At 43.3% G+C, this 14,516-nt stretch overlaps 1 protein-coding gene across 1 annotated transcript in view; it reads left to right on the top strand.

The window, feature by feature from the left end:
- LOC124719095 (extensin-like) overlaps positions 1 to 13,206 on the top strand; it is a 97,997-nt gene extending 84,791 nt beyond the window's left edge. The window contains exon 4 of the mRNA XM_047244788.1: positions 13,055 to 13,206. The gene's annotated coding sequence lies outside the window, so the exon portion shown is untranslated. The remainder of the gene's footprint in view (positions 1 to 13,054) is intronic.
- The last annotated feature ends 1,310 nt before the right edge of the window (positions 13,207 to 14,516 follow it).

The following is a 14,516-nucleotide window of genomic DNA, read 5'->3' as shown; positions in this document are numbered from 1 at the left end:
CGAATCGATCGCCGACAGTTATCCTCTCGACACCGTGAAATATACTCGTCGTTGGTCCAAGAGGAAGCAATTTCATGTCATTGCCACAGATTTGGCACTTTAAAAATTCGGACAGCAAGCCACACTGCTGCAAAAACTTAACGATGCTAGCTTCATCATTGCCCACAGTATCTGTAACTACTACTAATAATTCCACGCAAGAAAACAAACCACTCAACGCTGTTTGCCATTAGTACTCACTAATAACAACACGAGGCATTGAAATTCAACGCTCAAGAGCGCCACTACATACTATCAAATACCATTCTCTAACACGCCATATTTCAAATACGCCGCCCAGCCATGACGTCACATAGTAGAACGTCACAATGTGCCTTTCACTCTTTATCTTTGGTTCTTTGCAACTAATGTCAGCGTCAAACTCCCGTTCTCAACTACCTGCCACCAACAGAGCGGTCTGGCTGGAATTAAGACATTATCACTGGACACAGCCAAACTAAACTGCCAAGGCACTCTTTGTCTTCTAATATTATTATTACCTCTTTGGTCTTGAACGTTCTATTACTCGTCTTTCCTCGTAGTTTATACCAATTCTTTTGGCAACAACAAACATTTTTCATGTTGTCGAATGCTTGTTCTAGTTCGAAATATTACGAGAGGAGGCGTGGGTCGTGGTTAAAGCCTCTCAAGCGGAGCCTACCCAAATCATACTGGCTGTCCCTGCTAAGAATCGTCAGGTGCCTTTTCTCTGGTGTTTCGGCAATTTCGAGTTTCCTGTGTGTAACTGCCTTCAAACAAATACTGCTCATAATGTCTCTCATGCAACCCTCGGTGCCAGCGAAAAGCGTCCATTTGTTTCCTGTGACGAACAAAATTATTTTTAACGTAGAATTTTGCGTGGCCATTCGACAAACTCGACCCAGATTAGTCTTGTGCGATATTCGTTTTATCTGTGGGCTATCGACAGCCACAGTAAAACACGAAGAATAACCAATACTCATTTTCAGCACCGCCCTGGCCTGTGCTGATGCTACTCCCATGCAGCAGCGCTGCTCAGTCGCTACTGGAATACTGGCTACTCTTGATGTTTTACTGTCCCTGTTAATACACAGCGATGAAACAAATATCGCAATCGACTAATTTAGGACCATTCTATCCAGCGGACACGTCAAATCCCGCTTTAAAAATAATTTACTTTGTAATGGGAAACAAGCGAAGGCTTTTAGGTGGCGCTGGTTGTCGCGTGTAAGAGATTATGCGCAGGATTTGTTTGAGCCGACTACACGTACACATTACAAAAACGAAACTGCAAATATCTGCCGAAATACCAACGAAAGTACGCCTGATGATGCTTTTTAGAGACACCCTGTATATTAAAAAACATTTTTCGATAACGCAGCACAGAATTTAAGTTATCAGTGGTTAAGCATACGCTCAGCTTTCTACATCTACATTTATACTCCACAAGCCACGCAACGGTGTGTGGCGGAGGGCACTTTACGTGCCACTGTCATTACCTCCCTTTCCTGTTCCAGTCGCGTATGGTTTGCGGGAAGAAAGACTGCCGGAACGCCTCCGTGCGCGCTCGAATCTCTTAATTTTGCACTCATGATCTCCTTGGGAGGTATAAGTAGGGGGAAGCAATATATTCGATACCTCATCCAGAAACGCACCCTCTCGAAACCTAGACAGCAAGCTACACCGCGATGCAGAGCGCCTCTCTTGCAGAGTCTGCTACTTGAGTTTGCTAAACATCTCCGTAACGCTATCACGCTTACCAAATAACCCTGTGACGAAACGCGCCGCTCTTCTTTGGATCTTCTCTATCTCCTCCGTCAACCCGATATGGTACGGATCCCACACTGATGATCAATACTCAAGTATAGGTCGAACGAGTGTTTTGTAAGCCCACCTCCTTTGTTGATGGACTACATTTTCTAAGGACTCTGCCAATGAATCTGAACCTGGTATCCGCCTTACCAACAATTTATTTTATATGATCATTCCACTTCAAATCGTTCCGCACGCATACTCCCAGATATTTTACAGAAGTAACTGCTACCAGTGTTTGTTCCGCTATCACATAATCATGTAATAGTGGATGTTTTAGAATTTATACGTGTGTATTACGAAAAGAATCAGTTTAGATGATACACCGCATTGATGATCGCCCCAATGCATGTCATTTTTAGTGGAGTTATTGTGCTGAGGTGTCGGGAAATGTTACATCTTGATTTTTTTTGTCTTGCTACCATTATCAAGCGCAATATCAGAACTGCCTCCGTGATGCCTTTACCTTGGCGAAAGCCAAACTAATCCGCGTCTAACAGGAACTCCATTTTTGAGAAAGGACATCACGTTGTGCACTACGAACTGCACTTGAAAAATATTTACTGCCAGATCAGTATTGGGGCGTACAGTCCCTCCATTTGTTACAGAGGAAAAAAAGCTTATATGTGCCTGTAATATAAGAACATATGATATACACTAAAGTAGAATCATTACTTGTACACTGTGCACGCGTCCATCAAACGATGTGTCTGTTTGGTATAAAACCTTTACGATGGTTAAAAATTATATGGATCTTGAAAACATAGAACACCGTGAATATTTAAAATCTAATTATAACGCAGTACGTAACGACGCCAACATGATCCGGATAGGTTCGGTTACCTTGGCAGTACACAGATGAGCGTGTGTACTTGTTATAACTGTTTAACGACAAATGGACACACTTACTGGTCGTATGTGACGCTGCTATTGGAGTTATAAAACCTGGAACTGCTCCTCAGGGAAGAGAGTCTCATAGTACCTGTCTCTGAGACAATACCTGGATATATCTGTGGCACTCAGTCCCTATGTACTTTGTATGTTTCCTTGATTCACACCGCTTTTAATCGTCATAAAGATCTGCCATGACTGTCACATATCACTATGCGATACTGTATTTTTCTGCCACAACTTCGTGGTTGTTTTATAGAGCGTAGTGGACATGTGTCTGGTAGCAAATCTTCGCATTTTTTAGTCTAGGAAGGTGCGTCCCCAGTGCGACGTTCCCCGACGGTTTTCTGCTGAGATGTAGCTCCTCTTGCCAGAATCCCATACCAGCAAACAAGTTGCGACTTTACCTAATGCTGCTCATACCTTACGTAACTGGGCTGTGCATGGCTCTGTTTAAAAGGGTATAGCTTGTTAATGACGTAGCGGCGAGCGGCACACGTGTGCTTTCATGCACAGGAGCTAAAGTAGCTGTGATCCTGCAGCCAAATAGCTTATGCATAGGCTAGAATTGCGAGTTAACGAAATAAACAGACATAATAAATAAAAGATAACTGAATAATTAGAAAATGAGTTCTATTCTAACATCTGTAATTGATGTAGACGACAGAGAATTATGTCGAAAAATGTTTATTCGAGAAAATACATCTCAAATAAACGGAAAGAGGTCCAACGATAGCTAAATACGATACGTAGAAATAATCTTGTTAAATGAGTACAGTTGCAGTGAGAGCATTACGAGAACGGTAGCTGAATCTACAAGCTGAATAGTCGTCGAAGATGAACAAAAAAATAAGCTCATTTCGAGCACACATTAACGAAATGTTTGTCAGCACAAACTAATTCAAAATTTTCACTTAAAACTTCCGGGCTGATAGGCCGTGGTCGATGTATAAAACTCTCCCCTGAGTAAATAACGACACAATATCAAAACTGACGAGGATATCATCCGCGCCCACGGTCATTTCCTTTAACTTGTCAATGAAATGAGCAGAATTTTAAATATGAATGTCCGTCCCACCAATATAAGGTTGCAGCAATGAAGCAAGGTGTCTAGCTAACTCGTGTGTTGGTCCGCCTATACCACTGACAGTTGCCCTAAACGGAACCTCAGGTTTTATGCGCTTTGGGTAACCATAAAGTCCAGGTGTGTACGCTTCTGTTTTACAAAGCAGCTTCTTATCATCGGGGCGAATGAAGACGCTTTCACCAGTCGACTGGTCATTCTTAAAATCTTCATAGTCGGATCCTTCTGGAGGAGAGGTGTAATGAAAACTTTGGTAGACAAGGCCTACATAATTTGTGAACCTGTTTATTTAACAGATGAGATTGAACATCTACGGCCAACTTTCGCGAAGAATGGCTATTCTAGCAAGGATATAGATCGAGCACTTCGCTCTATGCAGAGAATCAGGAGCAACGACGTACAACAGTCGCCCAAGGGCAAGGTTTTTCTTCCGTTCATTAGTAAGGTCACAGATCGCATTGGGAAAATTTTAAGCAAGTACGGAGTGGAAACTATTTTCAGACCCACCAGGAAAATAAAAGAATATTTAATATCGGCAAAAGATGCACGACAGCCTTTGGCTACACCGGGTATATATGAAATTCCTTGTAGTTGTGGACAGTTTTATTTCAGTATCACAAAGAGAAGTGTGAACACCCGCCATGTTCAACATAAGAGGAATTACCGCCTTGGTCACACGGATAAATCGGCCGCGGAACATGTTTACCAGGAAGGTGATCATGAAATAAAATTCAGCGAGACGAGCGTCATATCTAAAACGTCGCATTATTATGCACGTATGTATAGACAGGCTATAGAGATTGGTAAACAGCTTAGTAATTTTAACAGGAAACACGATGGTGTTAAACTGGATAAAATTTGGATGTCAGCATTGCACCGCAAGCGTGACGATCGATTACTTTCAATCGAGAATGTTGGCATTACCAGAGACAGTCTCATAGCCGATGCCACGTGATCGACAGTGGCGCCCTCTGTACTGCCTATACAATAAGCACTTCCTCGAGTCTTCTTCACAGTTCGCCGGTTTACCTCGGAGGATGTCTCCCGCTGTCAGGGGAGAGTTTTATACATCGACCACTGCCTATCAGCCCGGAAGTTTTAAGTGAAGATAATACTGGCCGTGAAAGCCTACTCTTAATTCCGTAATGCAGTCGGAAAATTTCTACACAGGAGCTATTTAGACCTATTAAGAGGTGAAGTATTTTAGTTGAAGTTGTGTAGCGGTAGGAGCCTACTTAGACTTCTCGAGAGATGAACCACTACCAGGAATCAATCACCTATATGACTGACTCGCACATATTACCAGAGGAAGATGTGCCTTCTTCAAGAACAAAAGTGAAAGTGTCCAGAATCGCTGCCCTGAGCTCTTCACTCCAAAAGTCCCACTCTCCACTTGACTCCAGCAGTGTTCTGCCGCTGTCTGCTTCTCCATTGGCTGAAGGCCGTCCCCACCTTGTGGTATAGAGACATGATTTGACTCAACTTGATCACTTTTCCCTCTAGACTAATATATTACAATCCCATTTAAATAGAATAAACGTTGTAAACATTCGCTCAGACTCAGACCATTCGCAATAAATATAAATAAGGTTTGATCTTAAGCAAATAAGCCAGCAGTTTTGAGCGAGAGCGCTCACATTAAATGACAACAAATATGTCGTTGAATATTGTTTAAACAATTACTTATGACGGCTTGATAGAAGCGTCTTTCGCTTCTCTTTCCAGTGGTGCTATAGATAACAGATGTGACTAACTGCCTTTAAATTACCATTGTTTTATAAATAGCAGTTCTAATCAACATTTAGACGATGCAATTTACAAAATACTAGCAGATTCCTTAAGGGGGGTATGACGTCCAACGGGCCGACATGGAGCAGGAGAGGCACCACAGGACATTTTAATTTCCACTAACTATACTTTTACAAATAAATTCATAAAACTTTGTCAGCATGACCAGGAAGGATTCAGAATTCACACTCATAGCAGTGGAAGTTCGAAAACATAACGAAGTAATTTTTTTACATGTAAAATTTCATCATTTTTTTTCACTTACTGATGGCAGCATTTGTTGCTATAGGTATACTTTTCTTCATAAGTAAGAGAGATGGTTCGATGAATTTTGCAGAACATACAAACCATACTTAAAGGTATATGAAACTCTAGAATTTTCCAAATCTATTAAAAAATGTGGTAAAAATTGAGGTAATTACCTACAAAATTTGTGTATTTTTTTTAACCATGAAGTTTAAAATTCAACAGAACATTCGTTTTTTCATAAATTAAATAAATTCTAGAGCTTCATACACCTGTAAGTATGGTATGTATGCTGTGCAAATTCATTGAAGAATCTCTGCAATTTATGAAGAAAAGTGTACCTATAGCAACAAATTCAGCCGTTAGTAAGTAAAATAATGATGAAATTTCAAATGGAAAAAAAAAATTATTTCGTTAAGTTTTCGAACTTCCACTGTAATGTGTGTGAATCCTGAATCCTTCCTGGTGATGCTGACAAAGTTTTATAAATTTATTAGTAAAAGTATAGACACTGGAAATTAAAATGTCCTGTGATGCCTCTCGTGCTCCAAGTCGGCCCATTTGACGTCCTACCCCTCCTTAAAGATTCAAAATGGTTCAAATGGCTCTGAGCACTATGGGACTTAACATCTGAGGTCATCAGTCCCCTAGAACTTAGAACTACTTAAACCTAACTAACCTAAGGACATCACACACATCCAAGCCCGAGGCAGGATTCGAACCTGCGACCGTAGCGGTCACGCGGTTCCAAACTGAAGCGCCTAGAACCGCACGGCCACTCCGGCCGGGCCCCCTTAAAAAACTACACAAATATTGTAAGGTGGCTATAATTTCGCACCTTACAAGAACTCATCTACATATTTTGCCGTGATCTACAAACACAATTAGGTATCATGTGACAGGTTGTACATCGTATATATGAATAGATAAAGGAGACTGACATAGTCACGTACGTCTTGTAAATAATTGTTAACGCTTATTGCATGAAACTTGACGGAGTGTCTTTATTATAAAAAAAGGGCGTAATGAATGATTGCCTATACTAGTAGAGGTTGGAACGTCAGTGGAGATGAAACGGCAGGCAGAACTCAAGCTCTGGGTGGAAGGCCCGCACAGGTGTTGGTCCTGCTTAAACACAGGAAGTAGCTAGACGGACGTCGTGGCAACTGAGCTCTGGAGCAGAATAGGGTGACGGCCGGCCGATGCTGTAGTAGGGGCAGGAAGGATAACCGGATCATACTTCCGAACGCTGAAAATCTTGGACGCAGGTGAGAGGAAGGAAGAAGCGGCACATCGGAAATCACACAGGCTGGGTTATTTCCAAGGATTTTTACTCAGAAGCGTACCATTGTACGAGTATAGGTATTTCCTCGCAAAATTTCCGCGCTGGACGACAAAAGATTAAAATATGGTTGGTCGGAGTTCGGAAGAATCTGTAGAGAGGGAGAATATTCCGTGGTTTCGGGAATACGATTCGTTTTCGGAATTACAAGGGTGGGGAGCCCAGCCTTGCTGGGAAGCCAGCGGTGAAGAGACGAGGTCTTCCGTTGTGAGCGCCCATGTGTGACAGTCACTCGATATCAGTTTTGTTGGGACAGACGTACTTGGTGTCTTTGCTCTCAGGAGAGTTTATAGTTAGAACGGTTAGGCACTGTACTGTTGCGAACCTATACGATTCTGGACTTCACCTCCAGGTTGGAAGTCGTCGTTGAGTGCGCTGCGTTCAGTAATTGAGAGCACTTCCTCTGCCTATAACTACGTTGAGACGCTATCTGAACTCCGCCCTAGTGGCTGGGAGTTTGCGTTTCTCGTCTGTAGAATACAGAGAGGAGAAGACAGTATTAGAGTATATTAGTCAGAGGACCGCTTTCTGCCGTCCTAGTGTTTGAAAGAGTTTATTTGTGGCTGGAGTTCTTCCATCGTCGCAGACGAGTACGATAACCATCACTTCGACGCACCGGACGCAGTACATACGGTGATATGGCAAATTCTTCGGCTCATTAGGGCTATAAAAGTTAAACAGCTGTGATCACGTTAGTTTATTTTCACTGAGGTTCCACACCACCGCAGATCATCTTTGCAAGTAGTGTCTTCTAGTGTTTCGTACGTGGATGATGTCAGTCATTTATTGATATTAGATCACGCAGTCATAATAAGGGGGGGGGGGGGGCAGAGTTGGGCAATTGATTAGTAATTTTACTTGGGAAATGCAAACTTTGTAATATAAAGCTTTTTTTAATCTACAATAAATATATAAGCAGAAACAATGTTTATCATTTAGTAATATTAGTTGCCTGGCCGTCCGGTGTGGCCGTGCGGTTCTAGGCGCTTCAGTCTGGAACCGCGTGACCACTACGGTCGCAGGTTCGAATCGTGCCTCGGGCATGGATGTGTGTGATGTCCTTAGGTTAGTTAGGTTTAAGTAGTTCTAAGTTCTAGGGGACTGATGACCTCAGATGTTAAGTCCCATAGTGTTCAGTGCCATTTATTAGTTGCCTTAATCATCCATTTATGTTTATGTTGTAATTTGTATGTTAAAGTCCATTAAGAGATCCTAAGATCTGCTTCAGGGGGTAGTCAGACAGGGTCAAATCTTCATTTTAGCGTTTATTATTTTCCGTTGCGCGCATTTATTTTTACACCCGACTGGAGTGGCATCTTCGAATATGACGAGATGTGAGGTATTCGTGCTGCATTCAGTTGCTGTGTTGAGAATATAATGTTCTGGCAGACACTTGCGTAATGAAAAAGATAAGAGTACATAATGTTTAACATTCTGCGTGGTGTCTGTTCTATATCGTGTCTCCCTACCACTTTCGCGCAACGACGCTCTGAGTTTGTTTTTTTAGCGAATTGACTAGTTTGAACCTGGGACCTGTTGCTAGTAAGGAGACGCTAGACCACACATGACATGTAGAATTCAGAAGAGTTCAGTGAGACTAGCGACGATATAACCAAATACTTACTGATTTCAGCGTCAGCTCCACTGCACTCCCTGTAAAAGAATCTTAATACTAACTAAATTTAGTGGAAGGGGTTCAAAGCTTTCCTATTTTTAGTTAGCTGGTAAAATAACGTCGAAAAAGCAGTTAAGTTTACCATTGGAAATTTTATTCTACTCACAAAACATTGTTTATAAATTGCACTATTGATAAAAGGAAATATTTTAATACAGGTTGATAAAAACCAACTGCGTTCAACTAAAATGTGAACGAATATTCCCTGAATGGGTTTCCAAGTTCTACAATGGGTCGGAGGATGGTTTATGCCATATCACATCTATAATCTAGGTTTAAATTAAGTTTCATAAAAGAGAAAACTATCAAAAATAGTCTACAGTGACCCTCAGTTATCTTTAATTACTTATTTAACCTGTCGTAAATTACAGTGGCTGATGGCGCTTCTCAATAACTATATAACAGAAAAATCATCGCGTTTCAGATTTTTACTTCAAGTGGCAAATGTGAACACCATGAGCTTTAATTGACGATCGACACTAGTATTACGCAAAAAGGGAGTGTAACAGATAAGACTTCTGCAGTTCTGAGTGAAGCTTTATGCGCTGTTATGTGACACACTACTGGATTTGCTTATCATGTCAGGGTTTTCATGGAAGGTGTTGGATTTGCCTGACACCTTACAAATGAATCCATAAATAAATTAGATATTGATCAAAAGCTCCTGGGAATGATAGCTATAGTGCAATACTATCATCTGAGACATTGTTTGCTGAAACTGCATGAAGTTTTTAAAAGTTGTTAATTCAGTGGTTCATTGCAAACATGTTTATTCACTGTTAAATATTAACTTTTGTAATGTTGAATATTAGCTCATTGGATGTGCCTCATATTTCTGATTGGTTCAAATGGCTCTAAGCAATATGGGACGTAACATCTGAGGTCATCAGTTCCCTAGAACTTAGAACTACTTAAACCTAACTAACCTAAGGACATCACACACATCCATGCCCGCGGCAGGATTCGAACCTGCGACCGTAGCAGCAGCGCGGTTTCGGACTGAAGCGCCTAGAACCGCTCGGCCACATCGGCCGTCCATATTTCTGAGATCGTCATTATATTCAGATTTGCTGCGGATTTGGGCAGTTTTTATCGAAACTGAGCTGCGGCCTGCTCTGTGCTTTTGTTGGCAGAGCCGGCTTCTACCCTGGGAGGACTCCGTGCCGCCACTGCCATCCCCAGTTAATGGCGTTGGCTGACTAGTGTGGGAAAGTCAGTTGCTTTCGTTACAAAATTGTAGTGTATCCAGTTGAATGGTTTGGCACCAACACTGAGCTTGGTGTGAAGAGTCTGATCAATTGAGCAGACATTGCTCCAGAGGAGTAGCAATCTTGTGTTTGTTAATGTGTGTTTTGTACGCCAAGACTGGGAAGTTTCTGAGGGTTGGGGAACTAAGATTCTGGATCCAGAATGAGATGTTCACTCTGCAGCAGAGTGTGTGCTGATATGAAACTTCCTGGCAGATTAAAACTGTGTGCCGGACGAGACTCGAACTCGGGACCTTTGCCTTTCGCGGGCAAGTGCTTTACCAACCGAGCTACCCAAGCACGACTCACGCCCCGTCCTCACAGCTTCACTTCTGCCAGTACCTCGTCTCCTACCTTCTAAACTTTACACAAGCTCTCCTGCGAACCTTGCAGAACTAGCACTCCTGAAAGAAAGGATATTGCGGAGACATGGCTTAGACACAGCCGAGGGGACGTTCCCAGAATGAGACTTTCACTCTGCAGCGGAGTGTGCGCTGATATGAAACTTCCTGTCAGATTAAAACTCTATGCGGACGAGACTCGAACTCGGGACCTTTGCCTTTCGCAGGCAAGTGCTTTACCAACTGAACTACCCAAGCACGACTCACGCCCCGTCCTCACAGCTTCACTTCTGCCAGTACCTCGTCTCCTACCTTCCAAATTTTACACAAGCTCTCCTGCGAACCTTGCAGAACTAGCACTCCTGAAAGAAAGGATATTGCGGAGACATGGCTCAGCCACAGCCTAGGGGATGTTCCCAGAATGAGACTTTCACTCTGCAGCGGAGTGTACGCTGATATGAAACTTCCTGTCAGATTAAAACTCTATGCGGACGAGACTCGAACTCGGGACCTTTGCCTTTCGCGGGCAAGTGCTTTACCAACTGAACTACCCAAGCACGACTCACGCCCCGTCCTCACAGCTTCACTTCTGCCAGTACCTCGTCTCCTACCTTCCAAATTTTACACAAGCTCTCCTGCGAACCTTGCAGAACTAGCACTCCTGAAAGAAAGGATATTGTGGAGACATGGCTCTGCCACAGCCTAGGGGATGTTCCCAGAATGAGACTTTCACTCTGCAGCGGAGTGTGCGCTGATATGAAACTTCCTGTCAGATTAAAACTCTATGCGGACGAGACTCGAACTCGGGACCTTTGTCTTTCGCGGGCAAGTGCTTTACCAACTGAGCTACCCAAGCACGACTCACGCCCCGTCCTCACAGCTTCACTTCTGCCAGTACCTCGTCTCCTACCTTCCAAATTTTACACAAGCTCTCCTGCGAACCTTGCAGAACTAGCACTCCTGAAAGATAGGATATTGTGGAGACATGGCTCTGCCACAGCCTAGGGGATGTTCCCAGAATGAGACTTTCACTCTGCAGCGGAGTGTGCGCTGATATGAAACTTCCTGGCAGATTAAAACTGTGTGCCGGACCGAGACTCTACCAGAGCACTTGCCCGCGAAAGGCAAAGGTCCCGACTTCGAGTCTCGGTCCGCCACAGAGTTTTAAACTGCCAGGAAGTTTCAAGATTCTTGGTGATTCATCTCCCAGCCACCAGCTGGTGCTGGTTGAAGCACACTAGTTAAGTTTTGCGGAAATCTTTCACAATTGAGGTAGTGCGATCCATATCCTGTGCAGCTCGCTACTTAATAGTTTGCGGCCTCATTTCGTCTCGTTAACTTTATATTAGTAACCCGTCCACATGAGGAGGTCTTGTTGTGTATCCTCCGAACGGTCTTCCATATGATTTGGTACCTCAGCACAGGTCTAGCGTCCTTCTGTAGTTCTATTTCAACTTTTAGAGAACTTTTCTCTGTTTTAGTTTGATTTGAATTATGGCAATCATGAAAAGCAAGTGTAAATATCACTTACTATCAGCCCTGACTTTGATTTCAAGATCCCTTACTGTCGCCGGTCGAAGTGGCCGAGCGGTTCTAGGCGCTACAGTCTGGAACCTCGCGACCGCTACGGACGCAGGCTCGAATCCTGCCTCCGGCATGGATGTGTGTGATGTCCTTACGTTAGTTAGGTTTAAGTAGCTCTAAGTTCTAGGGGACTGATAACCTCAGCAGTTAAGTCCCTTAGTGCTCAGAGCCATTTGAACCATCCCTTACTGTCACGCGACTTTTCCAAGGTTGGGCGACCCACAAATGTTAGGCCTAAATACAACCTATTGTATTCCTAAGCTGTTGATCTCAATGTAACGTTTTTTTTTAATGTGCACAGTGACCAAACTCTATGACCAGTTACTTAAAAATTCAGAGATGGGAATGAGCATTTTACTCTCCCATCTTGTATGATTATAGTTTTTGTTATTAGTGGTTTTGATTTCCCGTTTCTCTGGGACTTACTTTTCTGTTGTTTCACAATACTATTACTAATTTACTTTAAGGCAAAGGTACCAGCTTTCGCCGGCCGAAGTGGCCGTGTGGTTAAAGGCGCTGCAGTCTGGAACCGCAAGACCGCTACTGTCGCAGGTTCGAATCCTGCCTCGGGCATGGATGTTTGTGATGTCCTTAGGTTAGTTAGTTTTAACTAGTTCTAAGTTCTAGGGGACTAATGACCTCAGCGGTTGAATCCCATAGTGCTCAGAGCCATTTTTAACAGCTTTCAAAGATTTTATACTTGACAAATACATTGTTTGTTCTACATGTGCACAGTATCCACATAATCTTATGTTTCTACTTTAGTCTATACAAAATATCATCATATTATCGACGTAGATATGTGCATACCTATCTTTTATCCTCTGTACCAGATGCTATTGATGATGAGCAGTACGCTCGAATACCTGTATGGAGAAAATCAAGCTATGGGCCCACTCATATTCTCAATTTTTTTTCATTCTGTATGCTAAGTAATGGCAAAGAAATACATGTTTGACCAACAGCTGTGTACTGATGAATATTTTCCATATACATGTCTCCTAAGTTTTGGTCTCAATGTTCCAGGTGAGAGGCAGATGACTTACGCTGGAGAAGACCTCAGGCAGTTTCCATCTCTCCATGGAGAACCTGCCGCAGCCGTCGCCAGTGCCGATCTGCCAATCTGTTTTTTATTTTGTAATAAAAATCCAAAATCTTACCTGTAACGTGAAAAATGCAATGACCATATTTGTAAATTGTCATTCTCTTTTTTTGTACAAAAACGCAGCAAGCCTACCAATCCAGCACATGGAACTCAAACACCAATCCACAAACCTTAAATTCTCATCGCAGTTAAGGCCAGCTTATCGCCGTTTGTGCAGATAATAATCTTATGTGCTCAAATATTGCCCATTGAATACACTCCCCCCGTCAGATCACCGAAGTTAAGCGCTGTCGGGCTAGGCTAGCACTTGGATGGGTGACCATCCAGTCTGCCGAGCGCTGTTGGCAAGCGGGGTGCACTCAGCCCTCGTGAGACAAACTGAGGAGCTACTTGATTGAGGAGTAGCCGTTCCGCTTTCGGAAACTGACATATGGCTTGGTGGGTGGTGTGCTGACCACATGCCTCTCCATATCCGCATCCAGGGACGCCTATAGGCTGAGGCTGACACGGCGGCCGTACGGTACCGCTGGGTACGCTAGGGCCTGTAGACAGGTTTTACGAATGCACTCCTAGCCAGTGCGTCTCCCCAATTACCTGCAGCACTGCACTCGATGGAACGCAATGAAGCGATGGAAATTACGATGATAGCCTTTTGCGTTTTAACAAATACAGCAAAGCAAAACAAATTTGAAGCTTAGAATCTGCACTGCCTGAGAAAAGAAGTGAAGCACCTAGAAGACATGGTTGTATGTCAATGTAACTTCGTACATGTACACACGCTCGGCTGGTATGTAGATGATTAGAATTGCAATTCTTTGTGACAGATAGCCTGCCATAGTGCATTAGTATAGTTGCTGTTTAGTGTAGGCACCAGGCCTGGTAGGGTATGTAATGGGCGTGAACAGCGTCAGATGTTGAAGAAACACTTTGAAGGACATGGGGATGCTAAGTACTCGTGTGAGATAGCGTTATCAGCACCTGACATAGTTTCAAAGGGGCCAAGTTGCAGGTCTCCATTTGACAGGGTCATCGAATTGTGCTATATGCAGGCTCGTCTGGTATTTGATCTTCACCCAATGTTAGGCTGATTGGGAACTTGATGGCTGGCCTACTTGTGATCAAGGATCCAGTCGCCCAAGTCTAATCACCACAAGGGTGGGGGGGTTCGCTTTATTGTGGTCCAAGCAAATGGTAGCGCTTTCACATCTGCACCATCTCAGAACAAGTAGTGGACGTTCTGTGTCATACTGTACCAGTGGTCTAAAAGCAGCCTCACTAGGAATTACCATCCCGTGCATAACCTGCTGCCCACACCACAACACAAACAGTTGCGGTTGGCGTGGTGCCATCACCAGGAAGGATGGACTGGTGATCAATGGCGTC

Source organism: Schistocerca piceifrons, chromosome 10 (genome assembly GCF_021461385.2).
Source record: "Schistocerca piceifrons isolate TAMUIC-IGC-003096 chromosome 10, iqSchPice1.1, whole genome shotgun sequence".
Classification (NCBI taxonomy): Eukaryota; Metazoa; Arthropoda; class Insecta; order Orthoptera; family Acrididae; genus Schistocerca; species Schistocerca piceifrons.
The sequence above is the reverse complement of the archived record's forward strand: the minus strand, read 5'-3'. Positions and strand labels throughout refer to the sequence as shown.